Source organism: Malaya genurostris, chromosome 2, assembly GCF_030247185.1.
Source record: "Malaya genurostris strain Urasoe2022 chromosome 2, Malgen_1.1, whole genome shotgun sequence".
Taxonomy (NCBI): Eukaryota; Metazoa; Arthropoda; class Insecta; order Diptera; family Culicidae; genus Malaya; species Malaya genurostris.
In genome coordinates this window covers 211318583-211333065 of record NC_080571.1, presented here as the reverse complement: position 1 = coordinate 211333065, position 14483 = coordinate 211318583, and the positions used below count along the sequence as shown (strand labels likewise).

Below are 14483 nucleotides of genomic sequence, written 5' to 3'. Positions count from 1 at the left end.
GAAAGATTGAACAAACGTTAGCCAGATTAAAAAAGCAATTTGACTACGCAGATATTTCTCGACTTCGTCACGTCCTCATACGAATAGCATCATCAGAAGCAAACACCGAAGAACAAATTCAATTAAAAACAAAATATTGCATGAAGGTAGAGGGTATTTTACGCGCGTTTAACCAAAGGGTAACATACGATCCGGACTGTTCTGCCGAAGAAACAGATCCTGAACCGCGAGAAACGTCCAACAAACGCGAAATCGTAACGGATACTGATCGGAAGGTCAGTAAGTCAAACAAGTATGATAAACGCAGCACGGGTGCGATTCCAAAGGAAAACATAAAATCGTCGGAAATACCCGAGGTACCGTTTTCAAAACTTAGTATAGGGAATAAAACCGAGTCTAAAGATTCAAAACAATCTCGAGAACTCCTTCGTTCATCCAGGCGTAATCAACGACTTGATAGTTGGCAAAGACGAAGTAGAAAACGATCTGACACATCATCGGTAGAACGTTCCAGAGGTAGAAGAGAACACACACGTGGGTCAAAGTACCAAAGCGAGGGGGAAGAAACTACTTCTAGTTATAAAGAAATGGAAAAAAACCGTCGAAGAAAGCAAAGTAGAGAGCGTAGTAATTACCGTTATCGGTATACGGTATCTTCGTCGGGTGAAAGTAGTGATCGAAGTACAAATCGAAGACATGGTCGAAATGGAAGAAAACCATTCAGGTCCAGCAGAGACAGATCGCGAGATAAAGGGCGAAGATACTACCTTAGCAGGCACAGGTCTTCGTCATCGGAAGAGTACGGAAGAACTCGCCGCGAACGGAATAGAAACGGGCGTTCGAAAGTCGAAAATTGGGACACATATTTCTCGGGCGATAATCGGTCTATGCAAATAGAAGATTTTTTGAATCGCGTCAAAAAATTGGCCAAGCACGAGAGGGTCGACGAGCACGAACTTTTGGATAAAATTCACTATAAATTAAAGGGGGAAGCAAGCGATTGGTGGTTCACGCGAGAACACGTCTGTACGTCTTGGCGGAGATTCGAAAGTGAAATTCGGTTTAGATTCGGTAACCCTAACCGCGACCGTGGAATTCGTAGTCAATTGAGAGAATTGAAACAGAAGAAAGGAGAAACGTTTGTTGCATTTGTGACTGAGATTGAAAAACTCAACCAATGCTTAAAGAAACCACACTCTTCACGAACAATTTTTGAAATAGTGTGGGAAAATATGCGCCCTCACTATCGCTCGAAACTAGCTACAATCAACGTATATGATTTAGATCATTTATTGGATCTCAATCATAGAATAGATGCAAATGATCCTAACTTATACCGATCAAGCTACAACGCTAGAAATGAGGTTCACGCTTTAAGTGTTGAAACCTGCTCCGATGATGAGTATTCATCATCAGAGGAAATTTCTGTAAATGTTATACAGCGAAAGCCTAGAGAAAATAGGGAAACATATAAACCAAGTACATCACAGATTACAAAAATCTCTGAAACCGTAGTATCCAAATGTTGGAATTGCCAAAAACCTGGACATATTTGGCGTGCATGTTCAGAGCCCAAAAAAGTTTTTTGCTATGCGTGCGGAAACCTTGGGAGAACTACAAGAACGTGCGAGCGCAACCATCCAGCACCTAAACAACAGCAACCGTTAAACTGAAAGCGGGGTGTTTAAAAGGGAACCATAGCATCTCGCAACCGATTACGGTTCCAAACGAAACGACTCCATCACAAACTAATATTACACAAGAAACGTTGATGATTAGAGTCAACCCAAATTTATGTCCAAAAATTCGCGTCTCAGTTCTAGGAACAGAGATAATCGCCTTGTTAGACTCAGGGGCCAGTATAAGCGTACTGAATTCAACGAAACTGTTGGAAATTCACGGGTTTAAATTATTTAAAGCTAATGTGACAATCAATACAGCCGATAACACGGAACATACATGTGTTGGCTACGCCAATATTCCATATTTATTCGCGGGAATAACCAAAATTATCCCAACTATAATTGTACCAAAACTTTCAAAACCTCTTATTTTGGGAATGGATTTCTGGAACGCATTTCAAATACGTCCAGTTATGACCGAAAATAACGTACAAATAGATCTGGGAAGTATAGACTGTGCAAGACAGCCATTGATAAGCCATCTTTCGACAGAACATTGGATAGAACAAGGATTTGTAGAAAAAGAGATACATTTTGAAATAAGTTCACTGGACCTCACGGAACAGGAACAGAAACTTTGGCATCCATCTCAGCCAGAAGAGGATGATTCACTCGACGTACCGTCTTTAGAACTTCCCAGCAATCCAGAAGAAATAATCGAGACTATTGAAACAGAACACGAACTTACTGAGGTACAAAAAAGGCAACTTAAAGACACGATCAAGTTATTTCCACTGACTAGTGAATCAAAATTAGGAAGAACGACTTTAATTGAACACGAAATTGAAGTTAGTGACGGAGGAAAAATGAGAGATTTGCCGATGTACCGATATTCACCGCGTATATGGGAGAAAATTGAAGAGGAATTAAAGCGTTATGAACAACTCGATGTCATCGAAGAATGCACGAGTGAGTTCGCTAGCCCTTTGGTTCCAGTAAAGAAACCAAGTGGGAAAATTAGAGTTTGTTTAGACTCTCGAAGAATAAATTCCATTACGAAAAAAGACGCTTATCCCATGCGAAACATGAATGAAATTTTTCATAGGCTGCAAAAAGCTAAATACTTTAGCATAATTGACCTAAAGGATGCGTATTTTCAAATACCATTGAAGGAAAGTTCAAGAAATCTCACAGCGTTTCGAACTCCTAAAGGACTATTTCGATTCAAAGTAGTCCCATTTGGACTCAAAAATGCTCCGTTTACTATGAACAGATTAATGAATAAAGCAATAGGATTCGATTTGGAACCCTATGTGTTCATCTACCTAGATGACATAGTGGTGGCCACGGAAACGCTAGAGGAGCATTTTCGTCTGCTTCAAGAAGTTGCTAAGCGGTTGCAAAAGGCTTGTTTAACAATTTCGGTTGAAAAAAGTCGCTTTTGTAGGAAAAAAATTCGGTATTTAGGTTACTTGTTAACTGAAAATGGGCTTGCCATAGATAGCAGTAAATTGGAACCAATACTAAACTACTCTCGTCCAAAAACGATTCGTGATGTGAGACGACTGATGGGTTTAATGGGTTTCTACCAAAAATTGATAAAAAATTATAGCCACGTTACAGCTCCAATAACAGATCTTTTGAAAAAAACAAAAAAATTCAAGTGGACTGAAGAGGCCGATAATGCCCTCAGCGAACTAAAATCTGTGCTAACATCTTCACCGGTGCTGGCAAACCCACGTTACGATCAACCTTTTATAATCGAAACCGATGCATCCCACCTTGCAGTAGGGGCAGCACTGTTACAAGAATTTCCAGAAGGAAAAAGAATTATCGGGTATTTCAGCAAGAAATTATCAAGTACTCAGCGCAAATATGCAGCAACCGAGAAAGAATGCCTTGCAGTTCTTCTCGCGATCGAAAATTTCAGGCACTATATAGAAGGGACCACCTTCACGGTAATCACGGATGCCAAAAGCATAACGTGGTTATTTTCAATTACAGCAGCCAACGGAAATTCTCGTTTACTCCGTTGGGCGTTGAAACTCCAATCCTATGATTTTGTCATACAGTATAGGAGAGGGAAAGATAATATTCTTGCAGACTGTTTATCTCGAATAGAAACTATTCAAATAGTTGACGAAGATTATACTGATCTATGCAATAAAATAACAAAATTTGCAGATAAATATAAAGACTTTAAGGTCATCGGAGGAAAGATCTATAAACATGTTCCGGATATGGCGAAAATTCAAGATAAACGATTTTGCTGGAAGTACTATCCACCGTTAAACGAAAGAGTACAATTAATTAAAGCTGATCATGAACCAGCCCACCTAGGATATGAAAAAACAATTGCGAAATTGAAACAGAAAGTTTATTGGCCAAAAATGGCCCAAGATACGAAATTTTTTTGCCAATCTTGTTTACCATGCAAAATATCAAAAAATAATAACATCAATGCAACTCCACCTATGGGCTCTCAAAAGAAGCATTGCGACCATCCCTGGCAATTTATAACCCTTGATTATTTAGGCCCTTTTCCAGCATCTGGAAAGGCAAGAAGTACATGCCTACTTGTAGTGACGGATGTATTCACGAAGTTCATCCTAGCACAACCGTTTAGGCAAGCAACTGCTAGTTCCTTGGTCCAATTTTTGGAACAATCCATATTTTTATTATTTGGAGCACCAGAAATAGTGCTAACGGATAATGGTAGCCAATTTACATCTAAAATATTTGGAGACCTCCTATCAACCTATGGAATAACGCATTGGCTAACCCCATCTTATCACCCACAAGTGAATAACTCTGAAAGGGTAAATAGAGTTATTACCACCGCAATTAGGGCAACCATAAAAAATAATCATAAAACATGGGCAGACAATATCCAAAACATTGCATGTGCAATAAGGAATTCTATCCATGATTCTACCAAATATACTCCCTATTTTCTTACATTCGGACGAAATATGATATCAAATGGACGAGAATATAAAACAATAGAAAGCATGAATAATTCAAAACAAGAGCATGGCCTTTCAGAAGAAGATAAAGAAAATCTCTACGACCAAGTAAAGAAAAATTTAAAGGAAGCATATGAGAAACAGGCGAAGTACTACAACCTGAGATCTAACGCGAAAGCACCGAAATATCAGCTTGGGGAAAAAGTACTCAAGAAAAGCACCTTTCTGTCTGATAAAGGGAAAGACTTTTGCGCCAAACTGGCACCAAAATTTACAGAGGCCAAAGTAAAAACTGTTCTAGGTGACAGTTATGAACTGGAGGATTTATCGGGAAAGCCAATCGGCATTTTCCACGCCTCATTTTTAAAGAAATTCTAGTCGAGGAGGATTAAAAGCTATGAACCTTCTTCGGAGTGACAAATTTTAAAATTAAAAACAGGTTAAAAAAACGAATTCAAGGAAAAGAATGCGGAACAGATCAACCTAAGAAACTAGACAAGAGAAACGAGTAATAACTTAAATATCGCTGCAAATTTACTACCTACTCCTGGTTAAGCCTCCTAACGAGTTAGTTTACAAGCGAGATTTTAGTTCCTACCGTTACAAACTATAGCTACTTAATCTAGGTTAATAATAGTTAGTCCTATATATATATAAATAAAAACGTAGATCCGGGCTATTCTACGTAAAATCTTGCAGCTGTCTTTTCCAATAGCTCACCTAAAAAAAATTACAAATAAACGAAATTAAAAATAAATACATATATGATCACCTGAAACAAAAAAACAAAAATGATTAGTAATTGTTAATATTTTAGAACACAGAGTACTCTCCGTGAAAGCTGCAGCACCCGCAGCACCAAAATAAAACATTGTATGCTCAACTGTCAGCATACGACAAAGATGGCAACCGTCATCCGCTGGATTCCTAATTTGCTTTAGTCCTCAGTAGATTAGAGTCCTGAAATAAAGAATTTATCAGTGAAAAATATATTTAATAAAATACGTATAACGGTTTGATAATATTAGGAAAGAGTTCAATTAAATTACCTTGCACTTCCGAACGAATTTTTCCGTACGACGTTCACAACACTATCCATTTTGATAACTTAGAAGTAAACAAGCTTTCGTATAACTGTCAGAATCGCCAGTGTTGCCATTTATGCAGTAATATTTATGGTGTAATTTAATATATGCTATAAATTATAGTACAGGTGCTTACGAAATATTTCAAATAGAATAATTTTGAGAATGTAAAACACATGTTATTGTAATTTATAAATTACGTCTCCGTTTTCGTTAAAGTGCTGAAAATCAATGAATGAGTCAGTAAGAATATTGATGTGATTGATTCGAGGCAAAATTTTTCAAATTTCTTGCAACGTTCAGTAGTTGGTCAGATAATTTCTGATATAATGCAAACGCTGCAAAAATCTGGGTTACGTTCCGTTAATTTTGTACGTCTTCAGAAATATTGGATTATAGTTGGTAAACACTCCAATGATTTACTACAAAATATTAACCTGCATAAATGGCTTACACAAATAATGTTTATACGGGTACGAGAACTTTAGTTTTCATTACTAAAATTTTTAATGTTGAGTAAGGTTAGGGTTATGAAAATTTGATCAATTTTCCATTGATCAAATTTTCATAAACTTGAGTGGAGTGATGTAACATATTTTACAATTTTGCGGTAAAAATGGAATTTAGCAAAATTCGGTAATCGAAAATTGATTAATTTTACTCATTCGTATTATGAAATGTTTCATAACAAATGTGTCATAGCTACAGCAGCTATAAATTATCATATTGCTATAAAAATGGAATTTAGAAAAATTAGTAATCGAAAATTGATTAGTTTAACTCATTCGTATTATAAAATGTTTTACAACGAATGTGTCCTAGCTACAGCAGCTATAAATTACCACGTTGCTATAAAAATGGAATATCTACATGAAAAAAGTTTATGTAATTATGTTGCTAGTGAGTCTAATCGCTTCCAGATGTCGGTAGTATGAAATTCGAGGGGTTGACTAAAGTAGGGCAAATATTTTCGCCATACCAAATAAATTTGCCGCCTTAGCATGGGCGCTGCCATGTTACAAATAACCCGCTAAATCGTCACAAAAGATCCGAGGTTTCTTGGATGAAAAGAAATTCACACTCGTCCATTTCGCAGACGTATCGGCTGGAGAACAGAAGTTCACCAAAAGTGTATAGTGGTTTTTCTGAAATTATATTTGCTTGAGTTTTAGCTAATTGTAGTTAGAGGTAATATTAAATTTGAAAAAAAGAGTGTGTAAGTTTTAGTTTAGTAATTTTTTTTTTCTGTTAGATTTTTTAAATTTCCGGTTTATAATACCGTAATTGAAAAACAAGTGAATTCTGTTCAAGTGTGCATAGAACTTATAAGTAAAAAAAGTAAATGATAAAAATATATTTATTTCGCGAATCCTAAATTAATTACGTTCATGTTGGACAGCAGCGCTCGTCCAACGGGCGTTTTTGTACGGGCTGAAATCGTTCGTCGGAGTGACGCCGTTCGGAAGGAATGTTGTATGCGTGTAGTGATTAGAGCTCGAGTGTCGTTCAAGGCCCGCCGCCAAGGCAGTCAAACGGAGTTTAGTGGGTTTACGTTTGCAAAGTTTTCACGGCGATAACCAAATATCGCGCGTATTCGGGCCGTTTCGTTACATTCTGTGGCCGTTTCCAAGAGCTGGCGATCGAGATACGTGGTCAATTGCGTACCGATTTGCTAAATCCAAAGTAGAGGTTTCATTTCATCGTGGCAAGGATCGATGCGGAATCTTAGTACGTGAGGTCCTTCTAGGGTACGTTGGCCACTACTGCGGATACTCCCGGGTCTGCACGGCTTCCTAGCGTTGCAGAAGCTCTTGTCGAGAAAAATCGGAAGTCTTCCGTCCAGCCGAACCACACTCCGCACCTTTAGTTCGGCCATACGCACATGAGTCGCCATCACTGGTCACGCCATCTTTACCCGCCAGCCGGCATCGCCGACCCCTAGAGTCGGCTTTGGAGCTGTTTCCGTCGCCATCGTTGCTGCTAAAAACCTGCGCAGGTATGTCACCAAGTTTCATGGCCATGTAAACGTTTTCTTGCCGTCGTATAAAACAATTGTCCTACCTGAACGTCCGTTTATAATATACCGAGTGGAATGAAAAATATAAGTTTAAAATTTACGTTTTCTAGTTTCCGTTGCCTTTGAGCAGAATCCTTTTGTAAGAACTCACTCTTACTTCCGTTGGTTTTTCTCCACTTTGGTATTTTGTTCTCGAGTCGATTATTTGTTGCAGGTACCGGAAAAGTGTGAACGATTGGTTATTGTGACAAGGTGGTATTTTGGCGAATTTGAATTTAGAAGTTTTTCTAGTTTTGTTAAACGTAACTTAGTAACCGTTCGAGCTAATTCCCCTGAGGAATCTCATGCTAAAACAACATAGTCGGGCAACTAAACGCGACTGGTGATCTCTCGGTATCCGCGAGAGTGGCGCAAAAATCACCAAGTTTTATACTGCATTTTGGAATAGAGGTAACGGTTACAGAATCTCGGAGAGGGCTACGTCAAGGTGATGGACTTTCCTGTATCTTGTTCAATATTGCCTTGGAAGGTGTGATTCGAAGAGCGAGGATCGACACGAGTGGCACGATCTTCCGAAAGTCCGTACAACTTTTTGGCTTCGCTGACAATATTGATATTGTGACACGTAACCTTGACAAGATTATGGAAAGCTGAAGCTAGTCTTATCGGACTGGCCATAAATGCGTCGAAAACAAAATACATGAGAGGAAGAGGCTCTAGAGAATATTGATAGACGGTGACGATATCGAGGTGGTTGACGAGTTCGTGTATTTGGGCTCACTGGTGACCGCCGATAATGACACCAGCAGAGAAATACAGAGACGTATTTTGGCAGGGAATCGTGCATACTTTGGACTCAGAAAAACCCTCCGATCGAGAAAAGTACGCCACCGCACGAAATTGACCATCTACAAAACGCTAATTAGACCGGTTGTTCTCTATGGCCACGAGACCTGGACTAGGTTGGCAGAGGACCAACGCGCCCTCAGTGTTTTCGAAAGAAAGGTACTGAGGACCATCTATGGCGGAGTGCAGATGGAAGACGGAACGTGGAGACGGCGTATGAATCACGAATTGCAACAGCTGCTAGGAGAACCACCCGAACAGCTAAAATCGGACGTCTACGGTGGGCTGGGCATGTCATAAGGATGTCGGACGAAAGCCCAGTGAAAATGGTTCTTGAATCTAATCCGACTGGTACAAGAAGAAGGGGAGCGCAGCGAGCAAGGTGGATCGATTAAGTGGAGGGTGATCTCAGAAGCATCCGTGCCTTGAGTGGCTGGCGACGAGCAACCATGGACCGAGTTATGTGCAGACGTATTCTTGATACAGCAAAGGACACCCCAGGCATATAGCTGTTAGGTAAGGTGAGGTATATATTTTGAGCATTATGAATTTAATCGATGTTAAATAACCCATGTTACATCAATTTGAAGCTAATCACATTAAACATCCCTAGGGCCATAGTTGTGAAGAAATAGTAGATAGTAAAGAAAATGTGTGATAAATTCATTGTATAGATAAATAACCATAACTAAATCCGGTTACTGTGGAAATTGCCGAAGTTAACAAATTTTTGCATAGAAATTTTATTGGAGCCCATCATAACAAGATATAATTATAAAATTTTGGTAGCTATAGATTATTCATATCTAGAAAAATGAACAAATACGTATTATGTCGTTGCTATATGTAATTTTTGGTGCTCGTTCCATAGCAATTTTCTAGAGTTATGAAAATGTCTGTGAATTTCTGTACCAATCCTTCGCTTATCTAATTTCAGTTCTTAAACAGATATGTATTTGCAATTAAATTGAACAATCGTCGAAGATGTCGTCTCATATTTATGGGGGCAAAATTACTCGAATTGTACAGTCTGTTATATAAGAGCGTGGTTACGTTTACTCGCGATCGGTAAAGTGGAATGGTGTGTTTTTTTTCCTTTTTACACTGCGGGCAGTAGTGTCCTTGATGCAATGTGAGAATAAATCAGCTGATTATTGTTCACAATTCGATTTCAGCATTTTTCCAAAATAAGTGCCGCGTACGCTACGCGATTCGAAGCAGTTTTTTTGTGCTCGCACCCGAAAGGTCCCAAAATGACCCGAGCTGCTGCGGCGAAATACATGAAAAAGTCGAAACAGATTGTGAGTGAGTTGGTGAATCGTTTTAAGGTGAAAAATGTCGACGACTCTCCAAATCGCGGCTCTGTCGGTGTATTGTCGGAAAAAGACGAGAAAGTGATTTGTGACCTGTTTTTGAGAAATCCGACATTAACTTTACGTGAAGGTGCTTCAAAATTGACCGAAAAGGGTTTAAATATATCGTACGGAACTGTTCGAAGACATTTGATCGCAAATAATTTGAAATTTCGAAGTATTTTGCAAAAACCGACGTTGAGTGAAAAACATGTGCAAAAACGTCTTGAATGGGCAAAGGAGCAAAATGGTGTCGTGACCTTGGATTGGCCCTCTCAGTCGCCCGTTCCAATCCAATTGAGAACATTTGGGCTTAAATGTAGATGAAGCTTGGGAAAAAATCGACCACACAGTTTGAAACAGCTTGTTCGCCGAATTCACAAATGTGAAGGTCGTTTTCAGAAGAATCTCGCTCAAAGTATGCCTCGAAGGTGTCAAGCCATTATTAACGCTGAAGGGGAATGGAATTGCTATTATTGTATTTGCACACTAATTTTTGATCTAATAAAACAATATTCAAAAGCATTGTCATGTTGAGTCTTTTCATTTTCTCACAACAGTGAGCACGCCCTTATGTAACAGACTGTATGTGGTAAAATACTGAGGAATTCACTCACACAAGTTATTCATAAGTTTTCAATTTAAGAAATAATAGTAAACAGTTCTACATCTAGAAAGTACTTCTTCCACGAAAAGACTAACCCCGCGTAGAAAATTTGACAGTTCTTAAAAGGACCAGTTGACCGACGAAATCGGGCTCTTGAAAAACGATTAGTTTTGCGACTAAGTTGTGAAATACATTCGAATGTGTTTTGCAGGCATATTATTTGGCTGTTTTAATACAAAGTATTTTTAAACTACCGACTAATACACCTATCAAGTCGCACCATCTTGACCGATTTGCACAAGATTAAGTCTCTTTACCAAACCAGCTGTCGCATCGGTAAACGCCAATGTTAAACTCCCATAAATGCCTGTGCAACAAATGGTCAATTAATCGATGGATCCGTCTACCAATTTTACCGACGATACCCTACTAAGTCGGTGGGATTAGCGGAAGGATATTCTACGGGGAAGCTTTATGAAGGTGCATTTTGTCTCGTTGTTGCCGTGCCTATGACTTCGCGTAATTTAAAATGTATATTTTTCATGGTTTTCACAATCGGGCGCTTTGCCCCACACATATTTCAAAGGAAAATTTATAAACGTTTTTAAAGATGAGATATTTCATGTATTTCTTCAATGAGTACTTAGAGTATTTGTTCATAATTATGAGAAATGATGGTGACTGAAGATAGCCATTTTATGAAACTTTCACATTTTGTTTTCGTTAATTAAGAATTATACTCCTTTACTTAAGTGGTGCGTATTACCCCATCTTTCCCTAATCGGTGTCAATATATTTGCTTCGATCTTAAGGGAAGCACTCCATAAAACGGTAGAAAATATTGTCCATTTTCGTTAGTTTACTGTACAGAAACCGATGGAAGTAGGAAAATTCCTTTTAAAGCATCTGTAGATACACGATTGAGAATAAGAAAAACAAGTTTCCTTATATAAAAGCTATTCAAAATGGCGTACTTATCGAACATCTTCCAAGACAGGTTTTAAAAAAGTCCGCTCTTCGTCCACACGGTATGTTTCGAAATTGAAGCTTGTTAAATTCAAATAATGTATCAAATTGTCTGAAGTACGCGAACCTCCGATACTATGTGAATGTTTAATACTTAGCTTCATATAAACATAGAAACATATATACAAGAAAAATAAGGTGAATTCTTGTTTTTCTTGAAATCAAATATTATAATCATTTTTTATACGTATTAGAGTTTCACGCACTTCTCTGTACAATGTTTTACAAAATAAAAAAAGTCCAGTAGTTTTATTTTTATCGCGTGAACGAACGGTTTCGTGAAAACGCGCTTCAAAGCTTATGTACGTTTAACGGGATGGCATGGCGTATAACTCCGAGACATTGAAATAATGTTCTCGGACAACATATGAATTGGTTAAAACAATAAATCAAAAATCGATTTTTTATGGATTTCCCCCTTATGAATCGATATCATGGATTATTTATCCATGAGCAATTTCCAATTTCCATATTATCTTTAAAGTTAATGCAATGAATGAATGGAGGACCTGAGGTCATTAAGGGCTTGACAACCCTATAACTAAAATATTGATATTTCATATTTTATTCAAATTGTGTATTTTTATAATTTATTATTTTCTGTTTTCTGTTGTAATGAATCGTCCAAAGACATTATAATTCAAACCACAGTGGTTGGGAAAACCTTGTAAGCACCGAATTGCTCCGCTTTGCAAGTCTTAATGATCGATAAGCAGCTTAAGTAACATTGAATTTTTTTCCCGAAATATGATCAACAAATGATGATAAATTAAGTCGCATAAAACATCTTTCAATATTGTGATCTACAATTTAAAAATGTACGTAGGTATTGAAAATAGATTTTACAATCTATTACCAACCTATGATTGAAGGTATAATGATATTGCGTAGCATGCAATCAATCGAAGAAATCAAAATATTTATCCAAGTTAAAGTTACTATAAACATGAAAAGCCCGGTGCAAACCTGTAAAGCTACTTGAAGAGAACAACATTAATATTGTTCATACCTACATATCTAGGATTCCACACAATTTCCTTCTGCCAAAACCCCGATGACATTTAAATCCAACCTATCTCCAATGTGTGTTGTGGGCTTCTTTTCATCTCTAGTTTAGTTTTAAAAGCAATCAACAGAAAGTAAAATCAACTATTCGAAAGCTCATTGTCATGTGTCAATTCCTAACTTTAACCTAAGAACGGAAGACAAAAGCAGGTGTACCGAGATGTTTTAAACTCTCCTGATTCAAATCTAAAACCGATGCCATCCTGCTAGAACTTTTGGTGCCTTGTTTTTCTCTTTCGAAAGCGGTATCCACGTGGTCATTTTTCTCCCATAAATATGTACGGGTCCCAACAACAGGTAAATTATTTAGGGGTTAACCTTATTTTGTGCTAGGGCACATAACCAATTTCACTATCTTTACGTTTCGTCTTAGACTCGTCAGTGCAGAGCAGTTCAAATTGAACTGCTTACTGCGAACTTAAACAGTTCAATTTGAACCGCTAAGCAGACGTAAAGTTATTGCTATTTGCAACACACTTGTAATAAGCACCGAAGTGCTAAGTCTTTCCTGACGTGCCGAACGAAAACAAGTTTCGACTAATACTGGCCGATTCAGATGGTCATTTAGGGGTTAACCTTATTTTGTGCTAGGGCACATAACCAATTTCACTATCTTTACGTTTCGTCTTAGACTCGTCAGTGCAGAGCAGTTCAAATTGAACTGCTTACTGCGAACTTAAACAGTTCAATTTGAACCGCTAAGCAGACGTAAAGTTATTGCTATTTGCAACACACTTGTAATAAGCACCGAAGTGCTAAGTCTTTCCTGACGTGCCGAACGAAAACAAGTTTCGACTAATACTGGCCGATTCAGATGGTCATTTAGGGGTTAACCTTATTTTGTGCTAGGGCACATAACCAATTTCACTATCTTTACGTTTCGTCTTAGACTCGTCAGTGCAGAGCAGTTCAAATTGAACTGCTTACTGCGAACTTAAACAGTTCAATTTGAACCGCTAAGCAGACGTAAAGTTATTGCTATTTGCAACACACTTGTAATAAGCACCGAAGTGCTAAGTCTTTCCTGACGTGCCGAACGAAAACAAGTTTCGACTAATACTGGCCGATTCTAAGACGAAACGTAAAGATAGTGAAATTGGTTATGTGCCCTAGCACAAAATAAGGTTAACCCCTAAATGACCATCTGAATCGGCCAGTATTAGTCGAAACTTGTTTTCGTTCGGCACGTCAGGAAAGACTTAGCACTTCGGTGCTTATTACAAGTGTGTTGCAAATAGCAATAACTTTACGTCTGCTTAGCGGTTCAAATTGAACTGTTTAAGTTCGCAGTAAGCAGTTCAATTTGAACTGCTCTGCACTGACGAGTCTAAGACGAAACGTAAAGATAGTGAAATTGGTTATGTGCCCTAGCACAAAATAAGGTTAACCCCTAAATGACCATCTGAATCGGCCAGTATTAGTCGAAACTTGTTTTCGTTCGGCACGTCAGGAAAGACTTAGCACTTCGGTGCTTATTACAAGTGTGTTGCAAATAGCAATAACTTTACGTCTGCTTAGCGGTTCAAATTGAACTGTTTAAGTTCGCAGTAAGCAGTTCAATTTGAACTGCTCTGCACTGACGAGTCTAAGACGAAACGTAAAGATAGTGAAATTGGTTATGTGCCCTAGCACAAAATAAGGTTAACCCCTAAATGACCATCTGAATCGGCCAATATTAGTCGAAACTTGTTTTCGTTCGGCACGTCAGGAAAGACTTAGCACTTCGGTGCTTATTACAAGTGTGTTGCAAATAGCAATAACTTTACGTCTGCTTAGCGGTTCAAATTGAACTGTTTAAGTTCGCAGTAAGCAGTTCAATTTGAACTGCTCTGCACTGACGAGTCTAAGACGAAACGTAAAGATAGTGAAATTGGTTATGTGCCCTAGCACAAAATAA

General features: G+C 38.2%; 1 long non-coding RNA gene across 1 annotated transcript; it reads right to left on the bottom strand.

Moving 5' to 3' along the window:
• Positions 1-5104: 5104 nt before the first annotated feature.
• On the bottom strand, positions 5105-5690 carry LOC131432361 (uncharacterized). Its single transcript, XR_009229835.1, has 2 exons — positions 5638-5690; positions 5105-5548 (listed from the first exon to the last, which is right to left on the bottom strand). It is a non-coding gene; the product is annotated as an uncharacterized LOC131432361 (long non-coding RNA).
• Positions 5691-14483: the final 8793 nt, after the last annotated feature.